The 19,185-nt window shown below is 42.3% G+C and overlaps 1 long non-coding RNA gene across 1 annotated transcript in view; it reads left to right on the top strand.

Moving 5' to 3' along the window:
- Window positions 1-19,185, top strand: part of LOC107506366 — a 424,284-nt gene that overhangs the window by 360,468 nt on the left and 44,631 nt on the right. The window contains exon 5 of the long non-coding RNA XR_004952683.1: window positions 3,950-4,069. This is a non-coding gene — a long non-coding RNA (uncharacterized LOC107506366). The remainder of the gene's footprint in view (window positions 1-3,949; window positions 4,070-19,185) is intronic.

Below are 19,185 nucleotides of genomic sequence, written 5' to 3' on the forward strand. Positions count from 1 at the left end.
GAAAAAAAGTTTTCCTTTCTCCATCCCCTCCTTTGTTTATCCTTCTTTCCTCTCTCCCTTTTTTTCTTCCTTTGTATATAAATCAGTGATTCTCTTATTTACTGATGGAAAAAAAAGATGGTACCAAAATACTTGGCAGTTAGGCTGAGACAATCAAACTATTAATAAATGCCAGTAGCAAGAAACTTTTTTCTTATTTCAAGAGCCAGTATGCTAATTAAAAAAAAACAAACACCTTAATTAATATCTTGCAGGATTTTCATAGTATGAATGTTTCTCCTGCGTTTCACATTATTAACACTTGAAAATTAAGCCTTCACTATAGTTCAGGAGACATTTGTGACTCCTCTCTCACAGTGTGGGAGATTCTAGGGACAAAGATAACAGCAGAGGGATGTGTACATAACTGTCATTCAGATATTCTCTGGCTGTTGAGCATGATATAGGAGAGGTAGCCAGCTGAGATGCCCTAAGTCAATGTCAGGTATGTGTCATTCCTGAAAAGATCCTTCCTTACAAGTCATACGAGTATAGTATGTACACTCTTGCGTTAAAATTCTGACTTTAGGAAAGTTACTTAACCTCTCTGTGCCTCAATTTGTTTATCTCTAAAAAGCACCTAATACTAGTATTTAACTCATAGGGTTGTTTTGAAGTTAATAGAATTAATAAGTGTAAAGTCTTAGAACAAAGCCTGAAACACAGTAGCGCTAGGTCAGCATTTGTTATTATCATGTTCCGAATGGGGACTGGGGCCTTCTAGAACGATACACTGGGGCCATCCCGTGGATTTTTAAACGTTTAGGTTTTGGAGTAAATCTTGTCTGGATTGTAGCATTTGCCCTCTCACATCCTGGCCAGGTGGCCTTGGACAAATTAGTCAACCTTTCTAAGCTTGAGTCTCTTTATCTGTAGAAAGGGGTTAATTATATTCCTCATAGGGCTGCTGTGAGGATGAGATGCTTGTAAAGAACCCACAAGCTGCCAGCACACAAAGAAAGCCCTCCATAAATTTTAGGCATGGAAATGTGGAGGAAGAAGAGGTCAATGACGTGGTGACCTGTCTACCGAAAATTTTTAAAGGCAATTTCCGTATCTTCCTTTGGGAAGTGATGGAACCAGACAGATCAGTCCTTAGGGAACTAAGAGACAGAGTTTACGCAGTTCTTTCCGTGCTGGATTGGGGGACAAAGAAGATTTGAAAACTTGGGGTTCTGCCAAATCTTGCAGGTAATTGAGTTCAGACACCTCCAAAAGGGAAGTCCTGAGCTTTACCCTGTGGCCCTTGACCAGGAGTAAAGCCCCTAAACCAGGGAGATAAATAAATAATAACCCAGGCACAGGACTCAGGCCACAGCAGATGGGGCCCAAGAAGGAACTAAGGTTCTATTTTCTGGATTTTCCTTCAATTTTCAAACCCATTTTCCAGGAAAGATGACCAGGACGGTTTAGCCTCCTTATTTGTTGTGACTTATACTCTTCCTAAGTGCCTGAACGGAGTGGGGGACACTCCCAAACAGACAGTCATAGGTTTTATAAGAATTTGAATGTCTGTATCAAGGAATTAAGCATTTCTTCTGCCCAGTACTGATTTTGAAGATTTGCTGGCCAAACAGGTGTCGCCTTGTCAAAGCTCCCCTCCTCACAGAGGGAACTGGCCACCCACCCCTACCTAGGTCATGCTCCAAGCTTCACTTCATCCCTCCCCACTTCTTACCTTCGTCCCCTCCTGGCAAACTTCTACTTTTCTTTCAAGACCCAGCTCAGTTGCCAGCGCCTCTGGGAAGCCTGTCTTGCTCATCTTTGACTCCTGCCAGCACTGTGAGCCTAGGGTAGAGCCTGGCATAGAAGATGTCCAACAGTGAGATGGGGACAAAGCTCCCTCTACACCCTGAGCCCAGGTTGTCTCTTTAACTGTCACGCATATTCCAAGCGTAGCCCTCTTAAGCCACAGGAATCGTCTACAACTTTTCCCATATTTCAATCTGCTGACAACTGCCAAACTTATCCTCCATTCTCATTTCTTCCCAAATATCTCCCTATCCTTGGCCTACGTGGTTTTTCATACGCCATAATTTTAATTGCCCTTACTTGTCATTCAAGTTCATCAACACTCCTTTTAAAATGTTACCCACGGAATCGAACTCATTCTCCCCTCCTCTGGCCCGCTGCCCTTCTGCCTTCCTGTCTCTTTGTTAATTGAACTACCCGTCATTTACGCTGGCAACTTCGGGCTTCTTCACTGCACCTCCTCCATCATCTCCCCTGTCCACCTCCCGTCAGGCACTAAGTCCTATTGATTGTTCCAACTAAATATTGAACAACTATAGTAGGTATTCAGACAGTATATGGCAAAGGAATACAAATGAATAAAATTTATCACTTTATATTCATTCCTGCTACTTCTGACTTGAGGGAAGGTTTTGTTTTGCTTTGCTTTTATTTTTACATATTTCAAATGTACAGAAAAGTTGAAAGAAATTGTGATAAACACCAATATACCCTTCTCCTAGATTCATCAATTGTTAACATTTTCTGTCAATTGCTTCCCCTCCAAACTCTCTCTCTCTCTCTCTCTCTCTCTCTCTCTCTCTCTCTCTCACACACACACACACACACACACACACACACAAACACACACACACTTAAACAAAGTAAGTAAGCTGCAGGTATTGTGACATATCATCTTTAAATATTGCAGCATACATCTTCTAAGAACTATGAAATTTGTCACAAATTATTTCCCATACATACCTTTAGAGTGAGGGCTTGTAAACTGGGACTTATGGATGGGCGTGGGAGAAGGGGCCATGAATCATATGCAAAAATTTGAATATATGAGCAGTTTTCCAGGGAGGAAGTTCACAGCTTTCATTAAAGACTCAAACCTTCAAACTAATGCAGGTCCCAACTCAAGTTCTCCCTCTTTAACCCAAGTAGGGTAGCAATACGATCAGCTATGGGTTTTTATCTATCTTAAACTATAATTCAGATGCTACCTAAAATGTATTCAGTGGCTTCCTATTGGCTGCATGAGAAAGTGGCTTCTTAGCATGACATTGAGAATCTTTATGATCCTGCTACTAAGTACATTCCCAGTCTCTTCTGTCACAGCTCCCCTCCCCCCAGAGAAAACTGGCCACCCATCCCTACCCAGGTCGTGCTCCACGCTTCACCTCATCCCTCCCCACTTCTTACCCTCGTCCCTTCTTGGCAAACTTCTACTTTTCTTTCAAGACCCAGCTCAGTTGCCAGCGCCTCTGGGAAGCCTGCCCCAATGCCCCGCCCCCCCCCCCACCTTGCTTCTGGCTGTAATTTGTGCATTCCTCTATTATATTTATCACATCTACGATGCTTATTTGCTTACCTAGCTTCATCCTCAGTAATACGGTGAAGCACTCAACATATGGGTAAATGGATATATGATGAAAGGATCACACAAGCCCTTGCTAATCACCTGGACTCCTGACCCTCCTGCCCACTCTGTTCTCTGAAGCACATTAGTAGTCGGATCACAGTGGGCTCTCCTGGTGTCGGACCTCGAGACCTTCACCAAAACTTCTGTCTCTCCCCAGGTGATGCTCTCGGCCCCTCTAATTTTGACAGATTACCTCATACCCACGTCCTTACTGTTCCTTGGCTATCTAAATTCAACCTCTTGAAGAGACACCCTACATCCATACTTGGTAAAGATTCTGCAAGATTTAGAGGGGCAGAGACCCAGAAATGGCTGTTTGTCCAGGCTCCGAGACACCAGGAAGAGCATGAAATGGAACTAGTCCCAAGGCCTTGTGAAAAAGTACTAAGCCGTACTTGTAGGGCTGCTGCTACTCAGAATAGAATGTGATGCTGTAGCGGCCTAAACTCTAAACGCTGGCATTGGAGAGGTGATGAGTACCCTGGCAACATCCCTGCACAAGCTCGAGGCTGTTTCCTTTGATTTTTCCAGGATGACTCCATTGTGCCTTTCCAACTTTGGTACTAACTCTTCTAATCTGGAAATCAGATCCTGACTTGCAAGGATGGCAAGCAGCTGGCCTTCTGGCTGGAGTCCAGGTCTGCAACACAGGTAAGAGACCTGCATTGTATTACTCCAAAGCCCAGTATGGTCAAGTGAAATACAGAAACCCGTTGGAGTAAAAGGGCTGACCCTTCTATTGTGATTCTGTTTGCTTACAGGAGGGACTGCCAAAGAGGATTCTTAGGAGGGGCTGGGGATTCAGAGAGGAGCTAGGACATCCTGCTGAGCCTCTAGCTTTCCCAGAGAGTGCCCCCCCTCTAACCCCCAGCAGCCAAGGCCTGTGCTGGGAAGCTCAAAGGCTGCTAAGCTGCCTGCTAATGTCAAGGCCGACCTCAGCGGGCAGCGCCCTCCTCCTCCTGCTTCCCTGGCGGGTTGGCCCTTGTGGGATGTCAGTCCATCTGCTTTCAGAGGTGTGGCTGCCCCAGCCTGCTTCCCCCCATGGCTGTCTTCCTCTCCCCCAGCAGGAGCGCCTGGGCCCTGGTGAGTGATGTTTCTGAACGGCTTCAGTCCCCCGTGCGCGAGTCGGAATGCATTACCAGGCAGGGCGCGTCAGCTCGGCGATTTGGCTTCAACAATAAATCTCCTTGCTTTCATGAGTTTAAATCAGACTTTAAAACACCGCCCTTAATGTTCTTTTAATGCAGTTTTCTTCTGAATGAGTTCCCTTTAGGTCCAGTCCTTGTCATTAATACACTTTCTTGGCAAGCGAAGGAGGGCTTCTTCGAGGAAAACCCTGCCAGTTTAGGAAACCAGTTGAATTGCCTTGGTGATGCCAGGAGCCTCTTTTGCATTTTACAAGGACACTTGAGAAAACAAAACTCTCTGACTGTAAATTTAATTTTCTCTTGACAACCTCAGTGTCTCTGCAGCCCCAGAAGTTATCCATTACTTCTTTCTTCTGTAATTAAAAATCACGTCGGAGGAGGGGGGAATGTACAGGATTAACAAGTTCTAATTTTCATTGATGAGCTCTAAGAGCTTATCAATAATGGGATCAGAAAAGCCGCTTCGCCTAAGCTCTATTTTTCCAGGGCGTCTGATTTTGATGGAGAATCTCGCTTAGGATGGAAAATGCTGGCTTTCCAAGGAGACTCACCGCCAAAGTCAAGAAGAAGGGGGGCAGGGAGGGGGGCAGGCCAGGCGAGTGTCTAGCAGGAGTGAGCAGAAGAGTGGCCGGGGCTTGCAACTTTCACAGACTCAGCATTCAGGCTTGGGGGAGGGGAGCTGATTACAGGGAAAGATTTAACAGCCTGTCTTTCACACACATGTTCCTTCTCTGTGGATAGCTTCTGCAGGAAAGGAGCCTGCACGTATCTGCTTAGGGAGAAGAAAGATATTTCCAATTAAAAGAATATTGGTGGTAATTCCTTTTGAGTTATACGTTCGTAGATAAAAATACTTTATCAGGGAATAGGACATCCATCCTGTTTATCGCCCACTGGGAAGTAGCTGAGCATGGGTTTCTCCAAGAGACACGGAGCTGATCGATAGCATCTGGGCTGCGTCATTTCAAAAGATGTGACACAGGCTCCCAGTGAATGTGACAGGCATGTGACGGGAATGAGCTGTCTAATTGATATGCACAGGTTCCACAAAACTCCCAAATAATCAGGTGCAGAAATAATTCAGCTAGGATTTTTTTTTTTTTTTTTTTTTTAAGATAGGGCAAGTAAAGCATAGATTCCGTGAAGCAGGAGCCCTGGCACTTGGTCTTGAAGTTCTTCTGTGGAAAAACCTGTTGACTGTAAAAGAACAGAGGCCTCTGCTATGCTCAACAGGGGTTGGGCTTATGAGTTTCAGGCAGAAATTGGATGATTTGGTTCCAAAGCTTTCTTGCTTAGAGCTGGAAAGTTCAGGCCATCTCTGGAGACCAAAAAATGCACGGGATAGCAGAAAAGGCCAGCAGCTGGGGAGTCTGTCAAAACGATGCCTACTTAGCTCCTGCCACAAAGAACTTCTTAAACCGAGACTAGAGAAGCAGAGGCTATGAGTTGCCCACTTCCCTAGGTCACCTCTTTGGGGCATCCTGCTGACCCTCCTTCAGCACTCCTCCTCCCCCCAGTGAGAACAGGCTGCACTGTAGCAAAGCCTGGGCGCTGAGGACAGGCACATCTATAGGAAACTGGAAGCAGTAGAAACCTATTAGAGTGATATTATATGGATAAGGTAAGAAGAGCATGAACTCCAGCCAAATGGTCAAGCTTGAATAAAGGGGTCCGCTCTTACGAGCTGTGTGATTTGGGGCAAGTCACTTAAGCACTCTGAGCCCCCGTGTTCTTTTCTGTAAGATAAGATTATTTTAGTTCCATCTCATGGAGTTATTATGAGGATTAAATGAGTGAATACATTTAAGTCATGTAGAGCAGTGTCCAGCAAGTAGGAGACACTCGATAAATGTTAACAACTTAAATATTATGTCGTTTAAAAGCAGTGACCTTGCCAAAGGCGGTATGGTTGGCCTCCCAGAGCCCTCTCCAACTCTGTGATTTTAAACAGCCAGATGGCCTAAGTCACTGTTTTGAAAAGGTGGGATAGTTGTTGGGGTACACATGATGAATTTGGGGGGGGGGTATGTGGATGGACGCTTAAATTTTAATAACTATGCATTTATTGTGTACCAGAAAAAATAAAAGCAAGTCTATTATTCCCTGAACATGATTAATCAGATTGAAGATAATCCTTTTAAAAAGTAAAATATGTGTATCTTGGAGCCTGTGCTATATGCAGTATGGGCAGAATCATAATGACTCTTGAGTTCGCTCTTAAAAGACGAATAAGAGAGAGAGAGGGGTCTCCTGGCAGGGGCGGTGTCTGTGCAAAGGCCCAGGAGGTAATCCGGCACAGTAGCAGGGAGGAGAGGGGAGACTGCGGAGGGGGCAGTCAGAATACGGAGAGCCTGACAGGCCATGTTAACGAGTTTGAACTTTGACCCAAAGGTGATGGAAAATGTTGGTGGATGAGGCTGAAGGGGACTAGAAACAAGGAGCCGGTTAGGCTGTTATTGCCAATTCAGAAATATTGATGACATAAACAGGAGCAGTGGTCCTGGAGAGAGTGAGAGAAGCAGGTGGAGTCAGAAGTCTTTGAAAGGTAAAGGAAGGTGCCCAGGATTCTATTAGGAATCCAAATAAATGTTGTGCCAACCACCAAATCTGAGACGAGAGGACTAGAGAGGGAGGTGATCACTGAGTAAGAGCAGGGAAAAGATCAATTCAGTGTAAGACTGTGGAATTTGACTTCCCTGTGGGGAGAACTTAAGCAGACAGATCTGGGCCAGTGTCTAATTCCAAGTCAACGGGAGGAGAGCATGTGTGTGGACAGAGGATACAGGCTGCTCTTTCAAGAGGCTTGGGCCAGGTGGGAAGAAGAGTGGCAAGTAACAGCTCTGGCTCAAGCACTGGAGAACCCTGAGCATTTGGTTGAAGACAAGGAGGCTATGCGAGGAGGCAGTTAAAGTGCAGTAACACCTTTGAGCCTTGGGCTGACCTCGCTGCTATTCTAAACATGATTGCATATGTCTTCATGCACTTACACATGCTTTTATCTCTCTGCCTGTCTCTGTCCTCCAGCCCACCCTGGCCAGCCTCCCACTCCTCTGTCCATCCTTCCTTTCTTCCTTCATTAAGCAAATATTTACTGAGCAAATATTATATGTTCTAGGGGCAAAGAATTAAATCAAAACAGAAAATCATGGCATCTATTCTAGTAAAGAGAGGCAATCGACAAACGAAAAAGTAAAATATAAGGTGTGTAAGATGGTGAAAGTGATCTTGATCAAAATAAAGCAGGACAGGAGGATAGAGAGTGCCTCGTCGGGTGAGCAGCGGTGAGTAGAGAGAGTAAGTAGGGAGATGAAGAAAGGCGTCACTGAGAAGGCGATGTTTGAGTAAATATCTGAAGGAGGTGAAGGAGGGGGTGGTGTAAACATCAGGGGGAAACGTGTTCTTAGTAGAGGGAGCAGTGAGAGCAAATGCTCCAAATTAGGAGAGGGCCACACTGGTTCGAGAAACAGCCCAGCAGCCTCCCTCTGGACAATTTCCAGGCATACTGGGCACTTAGCCAAGATTATAACATGATTTTAAATGACCTATCATTTCATTTCACCTTTCTATTCCCTTTGGCTCCTTGTCCTTCTTTCCATCAAGCTAAATGCTGTCCCAAGTCATGGGACCCACCTTTCTCCAAACTCATGGGGAGCTCTTAGGAAATGTGACATTCTTTTGACTTTTGGTTTGGACTCTTCCATATCGCTAGCTGGTTTTTCAGTCTGGGAGCCAGGACTTAGGAGCAGTGAAGGAGATCAGGGCAGGAAAGGCTAGGATCATAAGTTTAGGTCGAATCCAAGGATATGGAAAAACCAAACTCCAGCAGCAGAGGAAAGGGCGAGTGCTCTTAGTCCTGAATCTGGACATTGTTCTGGAACTCTGGTTTTGTCCTGGGGGAAAAAGGCAGACAAGGAATAGTTACTGGTGGTTTAAAGATCAAATGTTCACAAAATCAATCCAGAAAATGTTGGACACCAGGGAAACTTAGGTAACCGAGAAGATGGCAGGAGCGTTCCGAGAGGCCAGGGTGCTGGCGTGAGTCCGGCCGTAGATTCCTGGGAGGCTCAAGTTTAGAGTCAGGAAGCGCAGTTGCCAGAGCACCCGGGAGATGGGCGCGGCTAGGTTCCAACTTAGGTGGATCAGGCCTAACTCAGTGACGCGCCAGAGTTACCAGCTTGAGATCCTTCGATCTCCTGCTTAGGGACGACACTGGTTCCAGAGTCTTGTCTGGGGACACCCTTGGTCGTGGGGTTAAATGGCTCCAGCTTTGAAATATGGGGGTGGCCACAACCCAGAACCCAGCCAACCCGTAAAAATATGTAAACAATTTATTTAATTGTTGGCTCCAGTTATTTGCCAGTTACCGCAGCTACACCTTTGCCATAGTCAACTCATGGAGGAGGATACGTCCCAGCCTCTTGACTTTGGATTCGGCCATGTGGATGGTTTGACCAACAATAAATGGGTGAAAGGAATGGTGTGTCAATTTCAAGCATAGGCCTTAAGAAGCCTCGCACATTTCCACCTACCCCCTTGAGCTTCTGTCATCAACACGAGATGCTAGCCCACTGGTCCCAGGAGGAAAACGGAGACATGAGGAACAGAACAGCCCTACCAGTCAAGGCCAGTCCAGGCCATGTAGACCCCAGATGACCTGACGACATGGGAGCAACAATGAATGATCGTTGTTTTAAGAAATGAAGACAAAATCCAAACAATTTTTCTCCCTGCCTCCAGGTGCCTATCCCAGTGCTTTGCCCACAAAACCTCAGAACCAATTTGCTAGTTTCATTTGAGGTGCTCACTGGAAACCAACTGGATATCCGGGTTCTGCATGGCAAGGAGAAATCTAGACGCTCCCATGCAAGTGACAGAAAGTAAAAACACATAAGGCTGTGTTTTTAGACTCTAGGGGCAATGACTGAGCTTGCTGTCCTGTGCCTGCCCATTGCATAGTCACAATATCTGCAGGAGAACACCGAAGGTCTACAGTAGTTTGGGACTCACAAAAAATAATTCATTATGCATAATGGTGATGTTGGCAGTGCATGCCAAATGGTTAAATCTAATGTAGCATACAGTTTCATTAAGGCACAACAAAATTAATCTATCCCTTCCCACCAGGAGGTTTAAACAAAAGCAATGGGGAAGGAGCTGCATGTAAAAAGCAGCAATTCATTAATGAAATGAAGACATGTAAAATAATTAGGCTTATAACAAGAGATTAGAGAACTAAATTAACCCTTCTGTTTACTTTGCACAGAATGCAATGGAGAACTTTGGCAAATGCGAAGTTATTATGGAAATGTCAGCTCGAAAGATTAACCTAGTGACCTCCCATGAAAGGAGTGACCTGTGTCAGTCCCACTCTGATGCCTTCGTTTTGTGATAGTTAAAATCGTATCTACGAGGAATTTCTGTTTTGGTCCCAGAGGCATGAGAGAAAGCAGGTACAGCTATGGAGCTGCAAATGAAACAGTTAATTAAAAAAAAGTAGGGGTTTGATGTTGACATGCTGTATGCTAACTTGGGTAATTAATAATATTGAAACGAAGGGGCTAATCTAAATCAATGGTGGGTTGAAGCTTTCCTCTGCCTGGTTAGTAATGATAAGCCAAGGGGGACAATTGAGCTTCTTTTCTTAATAACTCTTAAGTCCTCATCTGCATGGGGGAATGGTAGGAACAAGAATCTGTCCACATGACCAGGTAAAATGCAGCTTAAGATAAAACGGATGGAAATGGGACGTGCACATCAGTCAGGCACCCTCCTGGCTTTGGAACCTGACCCTGGTTTCTTACATCTTGGCTCCCCAGTTTAAGATCTTCAGGAGAGACTTGCAGGCTGGTGTTTCCCCTCTGGTCCAAACTCTTCCATGTGTTGTTGGAAGAAGTCTAGACTCCTAATAGATTTGCACTGTAAATCTTGGCTGTGTGCATCCTGCCACTGAGGCTGGGGACAGGCTGAGAGCTGGGAAGTGAATGACCATGAAGAGTACACTCCCATTCTCTGATGAAGGGAGTCAACTAGAGATGTCATGCCCAACGGGTGGTGGCAGCAAGGAGTGAGAGGGCAGCAGGAAATGACCTAACCAGCTGGCCGAAGCAAAATCTCTTCATGGAGATGGGAAACAGCACCCCCTTTAGGATTCTACCCACAGTGGCAACCCCGTGAAGGACAACTTGTCCCAGGCCAGGGTCTATAGTTGCCCTGATAGCCCCACATGCAGTGCCCAAGGCCACAGATGCTCTTGTGTCTCATGCAGTGGTGATATCATCCCTTTACAGCTTGCCTTATGCTGGTAAAAAAACAGTGACCACTAATTAATTCTATATGCTGATCTGAGGATCAGAAGGTTGTGTGAAAATCAAAATTAACATTTCTTTAGCATCTAGCTTGTGACTAGTGCTTTTCCAACACTATCTTGTTTTATCCTCCAGTGTCAAAGGTATTGTATTCCATTTTACAGATCAGTAAACTGGAGCTGAGACATATTAAGGAATTAGCCTGAACTCATTTTAAAAATGACTATGACTTTTAAGGTTTTTGTAGATATACAAATCATCTTTTACGGCACCTCCCCAAACTATTTGGAGAGCAGAGCAGGTAAAATCACAGTGAAGGAGGGAAGAGAAAGCAGAGATCAAGTTCCTCAAAGACAGTTACAGTTACTGCTTAAAGCTCTTTGTCCAGGACTGAGTCTGGAGTGCTTTATGGCGCTCCCCATCCCCTCTGCCCAAAAATACTGTTACCAGGAGTGGGCAGGTAAGCAAAGCACAGGGAAGAGCAGGGTGAGAACATGGTTAGACAAACGCACAGGCTTCTGGAAGAAATCTTTGTGGCCTGGTTTCCTGAAGAGGCCCGAGTGAACAGCAAGCATCATTTCCAAGCTAGAAGTATAAGCATCTTTAATGAAGAATATTTGAAATTATGGAATTTCTGTAGACGTAGGACTATCCTATTTGACTGAGTAGTTTTGAAAAGCACTGCATCTCTCTGCTCTTGCGTGTCCACATTAATCCATAAGAGTCACCCTTTCAGCACTGCGTCTTTCCACACATGAACCTCCTGCCTCACCTTGGCCCAAGCCAGAGAGAAAAGAGAGCAAGTGTAAGAAGAAAAAGACACACCGTTTTTTCCGATTTGGAGTTCTTCATGCTCAGTCCTATTCTCCAGCTTCTACAGAGCTACTTTTCCATTCATTTATTTGTTTGTTCATTGAGTGCTTACCTGGGTGCCTACCATGGGCCAGCACTGTGCTGCACACTTCTCCTGTGGTATCTTATTTCTCACAAAAACTTGTGAGAAGGGCACTGTCATCCCTGGTTTATAAATGAACAAACCAAGGCACAGAGAAGCTGAATGCTTCACCCACATATCCCAGCTCGTAGGTGTTGAAGCCAGCCTGAGAACCCAGGGTTCTCCAGCCCTTTCACTGCCCATACGGTCTTCCCTACGCCATAATTTTTGCTAGAAATTTGCATTTTCCCCAGGAGAGAAGGCATTTTCCCCATTATCAATATATTCAAGTTGAGGTCCTAGGGTTATTCTGGAATAAATAAGAACTTAGAACACCCTTAGACACTGGTAACCTTTATTAATCTTTACTAATCTACTTTGCTTGCTGAGACACACTGCAATTTCCAATGCTAACGAGAACAGCACCCCTTGAGAGAAGATGTGTTTTTGACGCTACTTCAAAAAGAAGAAAACATAATGTAAAACTCTGCAGGTCTGTGAATAGATGGTGTCCAGAGTCTAGTGTAGTGTCTTATGTAGATGAAGTATTTAATAAAGATTTGATTGGAATGAATGAATGAGTGAACAAATGAGTGATGCTGAAAGGTCCCTGAGGCTTCTGTGGTCTTCTGAGGTCATCGCTATTGACACTGGCTTGTATGAGAGGTGGATAAACAGCAGGCTGGGCATGTCGGCACTGTCCTGCTCTAAAGGTAGCCTACAGTGGGGCGTAAAGTATTCAGTTCTTTGTGGCAATGCCTCTTTATGTTCGTGCTGAGCATTTGTCTGAGATTCCCCAGGAAGGCTGGTGGAATTTGTGTTTAGGATTACCTGACATGCATTAAAAGCAACTGTCTTCAGAGCAAATATTAAAGGAGTCACATTGTTCATTGTCATTGATTTAATGGGGATCAAAAAGAAAATTGGGTGTGAATCTATCGTTTTTATCATAAATTTTGTTTTATTTTAGAAAGTAGAGACATCTTCATTCTATGACCCACTTCTTAACTAACTAAATTAAATAAAGATGGGAAAAATTATGTAGCTAGTGATTTGCAAGTGTTCAGAGTTTTTCATTTCAAAAAGCTATATATAAGAGTGGCTCCTTTGTGCCTAAATTATGTGGAGGTGGGTAAGACCCTGAGTCAAATTTAAAGATATACCTTTTCCAAATTTCTCCCCCTATAATCTACCCCATCTCCCCTTCCCCCATATCTTACTCTAATCTGCTGGGTCTTAGGCTACTTGAACTGAAAGAAATGTACAGTCAAACACATTAGAAAGACAATTTTTATATACTTCCTAGGGAACTTGGCACTCTAAGTCATGATGCCTTTTGGACTATTTTGCCACTGTCTCTGCAGACACCTCTGCCTGTCTCTGTTCTGCAGTGCTATCTGCTTTTGGTTCTTGTAATGGCTTTGATCAGCATGGTAGACTATTATAAACGTTTGAGAAATTCCCAAACTTAACCAAGGCAAGTCCTCACTTCTATCAGCAACTCCGGATCATATCTCTCCAATTCAGAACATTTGGTGATTTTTGGCTTCAGCTGGAGTTGTAATCTGTGCATGAGTTGAGTTCCAATTAGAAAAGCTTTCTCTTTACTCTTTAGGAAGAGAAGGAAGTCAATTGCCTAAGAGGTATGATTGAAGAGGTGCCATGAAGCACCTACGAAGAAGAAATGCTCTTGCACCACATCCGAAGCTCTTTCTCTTGGATTGCCTGTGTTAAACTGCATATATCCGGGGCTGTTGACATATGACATTTGGTGTTAAATAATTTTGCCATCCAATTTTCAACTAAGATGCCTTAGTATATTTGAAAAAGGGGGAAAGAATCTAAACCGGCTCTGACAATAATTTCAAAGGGTGAGTTTGAGGAATTTTGAGTGATGAAAGCATCACTTAGATGAGTCCTCTAAGATGACTATTTTTTTTATTATTATTTTTATTAAGTTTATTGGAGTAACATTGGTTAATATAATTATATAATTTTCAGGTGTACATTATAGTTTGACATCTATATATTCTATTGTGTGTTTACCACCCAAAGTCTTGTTTCCTTCAGCTACCATATATTTTGCTCCCCTTTACCCACTTCTCCCTCCCTCTCTTCCCCTATATTTGACTCCTTTTACCCCATCTACCTCTCCCCTCTACCCCCTCCCCTCTGGTAACCACAGTCTATAGTCTATGTCCATGAGTCTCTGTTTGTTTATCCTATTCATTTATTGCTTTTAAGTTTATATCCCACATATAAGTGATATCATGTGATTTTTCTACTTTTTCAGTCTGGCTTATTTTGGTCAGCATGATTATCTCGAGGTCCATCCAAGTTGTTGCAAATGGCAGTATTTCATCTCTTCTTATGACTGAGTAATATTCTATTGTATATATGCACCACAGCTTCTTTAGCCAATCGTCTATCATAGGATACTTCGGTTGTTTCCATATCCTGGGTACTGTGAATAATGCCGCTTTGAACATGGGTGTGCAAAAATCTTTTTGGATATGGGTTTTCAAGTCTTTGGGGTAAATACCCAGTAGAGGGATTGCTGGATCACATGGAAGATCAATTCTTAGTTTTTTGAGGAACCTCCATACTGTTTTCTGTAGTGGCTGTACCAATTCACAGTCCCACCAGCAGTGTATGAGGGCTCCTTTTTCTCTGTATCCTCTCCAACATTTGTTATTACTTGTCCTGTTGATTATAGCTATTCTAACAGGTGTGAGATGGTATGTCATTGTGGTTTTGATTTGCATTTCCCTAATAACTAGCGATGTTGAGCATCTTTTCATATATTTGTTGGCCATTTGTGTGTCCTCTAGGGAGAAGCATCTATTCAGGTCCTCTGCCCATTTTTCGATTGGATCGTTTGTTTTTTGTTGTTGTTGTTATTGAGTCATATGAGTTCTTTGTATATTTTGGATATTAGGCCCTTATTGGAGGTGTTGCTTACAAATATATTTTCCCATTCAGATGGTTGCCTCCTTATCTTGTTGACAATTTATTTTGCTGAGCAGAAGCTTTTTAGTTTGATGTAGTCCCATTCATTTATTTTTGCTTTTACTTCCCTTGCCTTTGATGTCAAATTCATAAAATCCTCTTTAAGTCCAAGGTCCTTCAGTTTAGTTCCTATGTTTTCTTCTATGCATTTTATTGATTCCGGTCTTATATTCAGGTCCTTAATTCATTTTGGGTTAATTTTGGTGTGTGGTGATAGACGGCAGTCTAGTTTCATTCTTTTGCAAGTGGCCTTCCAATTTTCCCAGCACTATTTATCAAAGAGGCTTTCCTTTCTCTATTGTATGATTTTTTTTTGTCAAAAATTATTTGCACATATAAATATGGATTTACTTCTGGACTCTCAATTCTGTTCCACTGGTCCTTGTGTCTGTTTTGGTGCCAATACCATGCCGTTTTGATTATTGTAGCTTTGTAGTATAATTTGAAGTCGAGGAGAGTAAGATGACTATTTTAAAGAATAATATTTGATATGAAAGTTTTGATAAGTTAAAAAAATTGACATGAAATTTTAGTGTCTTAGATTCAACTTTTAATACTTGCTTTTAAGGGAGCTTTTTATTAATTTTTGGTCTGACTTACACATTAATCATTAAATTTCTTTAAATATTTTGAACTGAGTATATAAATTTCATATACTCAATTGTCTTTTAAAATGAATTATTTATCCAACTAGCAAACACATTTTCTAAAGAAATTTCAGCTTAAAATCACAAATCTACTCATTTTAAATTGGAATTATAACACTAACTTAGTATTCCAATAGGCTAAATTCTGTGAAGCATTATAAGACCCCCGAGTATCAAATATGCACATATTATTCATAAAGGCCCACCTATTAATATTATGAGATTGATTTTCTTTAAAGGTACATATCCACTAAAGAAATAATTATGTCATTCCAAACAATTTTGTAGTACTTTCATAAGCAGTTTTCAAGACTATGTTTTTAGATTTAAAAAAAAAAAACCCAAAAAACAAAAACCAAAAATCTCAGCTACTTAGTGATTAAAGAGGCCATAGGCTAGGACATGGACAGAATTTGTGCCTATGACACTAATGAGACTCATAAAGTCCCTCCGAAGTTTACAGTTGCTTTGTCAGTGCCTTCCTAATGTTAAAATCATATCCTCATCTTATATTTGAGTCTGACTTTTAGAATCTTGAATTCCTACATTTTGCTTTACCACCTGCTTGGATTCAACTTCTCTTTTTCCTGTATATATATATGTACACATATAGTCAATCAAACTCTTCATGTTGGAGCCACAGTCAAAGAAATATTTAAATAACATGTAATTGAATCTCATCGTTTTGTCTAATTCTGTGGTCATTATGTTAATTAGGTCATGCCAATGACGAAAAATCAGTCACAATATTTTATTGTTAGGCTTCATCAATACAGATGAGTGTTGACCTTTCAATTAGCACCCTAGGAAACTGTACAGGTTACTGAGTTGTCCCTACTCCCACTTCCCCGCCCCCAACATACACACCTGCTTGGCTCAAATGGCACTTATGCTTCCTTACGCTGTTGCTAAAAGAGCTGAGACAGAATTTCTGATATCCTCACATGGAATTCAGAAAGCATTTCCCGTGTGAACGTAGTTCCCACGTGAATGTCGGTCAGGGTTCCACTAAGCTATGTTCCACATGATTATGTCACAGTTATGAAGGGCAGTAGGCCTCTTCACAGCCTGCATTTCTTCACATGCTGTTGCAGCAGACAGGGCGGTTGTAGGCCATTCAGGAGGCAATTGAATTGTCCTGTTATCTATCTCCTTTTTCCCGGGTTCCCCTCTGTCTCTCAGTGAAAGCTTCTGTCTGTGGTTACCTCCAATCTTATAAGTAGGAACCCTTTGGCTACCAGCACTGGAATTCTGGCTGGTGGTGGTCAGGCGGCAAGTGAGGAGGCAAGAGAAACCCTAAAAGGGTGTTGAGGTTAGAGAGTGGGCCACTCTGAGCAGAAAAAATGCTGCTCAATAGACAGGGCTGATGTGCGGCTAGCAGTGAGTTAAAGGAAAGCGGCAGAAAAGACTCAGTATTGTTCTGGCAAATCAGATAAAGTAAGAAAGTCGATCTGAGCAGTACACAGTGAGATTCAAAATCATTTACTCCTTCTCCCCATGACTTAGTCTTTGGATCAGTCTGTTGTCCTTGATTTTCTCTCCTCTAAATGGGTTTCCTTCCAGAGAGCTCTCGTGTCCTTCATGTGAATTGTCCTCAACAGGCCCTACCCTACAGAGTCACCAACCTGCTCCAACGGGGATGAATGTGCAGCTTGTAAATAGCACCTCACTGTAAGATGCCTGCACTACCCCACCTTGCTCTTTACCCAAAGACAAGCCAAGATGAAGTGGTCTGTCAGAAGAACTGATGACTCCCCATCATCATTCCTGGAGGTAGTCAAATAACCCCTGTTGATACTCAGTGAGGATCAAAGAGAGAGAATTCAATTGCAGAAATGTGAGTTTATGACTTTGGTAGGCCATTCTTATGCTTGGAAATCCCATCCCACATTATGCCAAAAATATTCGAATATGCCCGCATTGCACACCAAAGATATTATTTTTGCTGTAAAAAAAGTTGGAAGGGTTTTTAATAATTTTGTTTGGAAATTATTTGATTTAGAATGTAATATTTACGATCACTTACAATCTGTGGTCACTTTTTCCATATTCAATATCCCAATGCCGGGTTGTCGCCCCTTTGCACTGATTCACAACGCCACCTTTGCCGAATACCAGGTTTACTTACAACGAGTCTATTTTTCCTCTATAACATGTGTCTGCTCATCTATCTCTGTGAGAACACCACCATCACCCCTGTCACCCGAAGCCTTTCTTCTCTAAAATTTTCTTCTTTATTCTGGGCTATTTATTATTTCATATGATCTTTAGGATCAGCTTACTAACCATCACCAAAAACTCTATTTGTATATCTACCAAAATTGCCTTTAATCTATAGATTAATTTGGAGAGGATTAACATTTTCTATCTTTCAATAAAGTTTTATAATTATCTCTACGAACACCTTACACATCTTTTGTTAAATTTGTTCTGATGATTTGTTGCATTTTAAGTTGACATTTGTTTAAATTTACATTTTCTAATTTTTTGTTACCGATGTATAGGAATGCTATTAATTTGGGCATAGCAATCTTGCAGAGCTATTATTAACTTAATAGTTTACATAGTAGACATTACAGGTCTCACTGAGCATACAAAAAAAAACTACACTCCCTAGGTACCCTGCAATTATGGGACATGTGACTAGTCGTGGCCAATGAAATAGGAGAGGAAGTGATATGGATCACTTCTAGGCTGAGGCAGTGAAAAGCATGTTTGTTTGTTTTTTTCATCTCTCTCTTCTGCTGAAACAGATGTGTACACCTAGTACTAAGGTGGAGCCTGGGCTGATGAATCACTATGTGGTACGGAGTCACTCAGAACTTCAACATATGGCATGAGAAGGAAATAAACTGCTGTGTGTTAAGTCACTGATGTTTCTGGATTAATTTTTACCACAGCACAACCCAGCTTCTATCGACTAATACAGTTTCTCTATAGATTCCTTTGGATTTCTTTAATGAGGACCATGTAGCAGCTGTGAATAATGAGTTTGTTTCTTCCTTTCTAATTCTTAGTTAATTAAATTTTCATGAATACTAAACTTAACAATTAATGAAGTTGACATAATGTTACACTTTGTAGATCTTTAATTAAACATTTATTAATTTTGATTTGCACTTTTTCTTTGTGTTCTTCCAGTTCTCAGACATCTGCTAGGCCCTTACAAAGCTGGTAGGCCCTGGGCCCTGTGATTAAGAAGGCTGAAGGGTTAACAAAGCCTTGTTTGGGCTGGTTGTCACTTTGAGAACTTACGAGTCTTCTAAAAGCCTGCAGTTCCAGAAAGAACCAATGTAACAGGGACACAGAGAGTCCTAGCTGAGGGGAGTCTGCCAGGCTTGGATCAGAAGTAACAATAGGCCCCTGGATATCCTGGCAAATCAACACCGAAGTCTCCCTTTTTTTCCAGTTCATCCATTCCTTTAGGAGGAGAATCAGAGTTAGTTTTCACTCTCCTCTTACTTCTAGAATTTGGCAAAGGCTCTGAATATCTTTTTATTACCGTTTTAACACTGTAGATATGCTCTAGTTCAAAAAGGTCCAAAATAATAAAGCCTGACCTTATCAAAGACTATATGAAATGGAGGATGGTAATTTGCTTTACAAAGGGTTCCCTGCTCCACAAAATGAATTCAACTTTGGTGTCCCTAAAATAGCCAGTTCCCTTGGTGCATGTTAAATATAATTCAATTTACAAAAATTCTATTTGCATATAACCTTTTCA

Source organism: Rousettus aegyptiacus, unplaced genomic scaffold (assembly GCF_014176215.1).
Source record: "Rousettus aegyptiacus isolate mRouAeg1 unplaced genomic scaffold, mRouAeg1.p scaffold_m13_p_8, whole genome shotgun sequence".
NCBI lineage: Eukaryota > Metazoa > Chordata > Mammalia > Chiroptera > Pteropodidae > Rousettus > Rousettus aegyptiacus.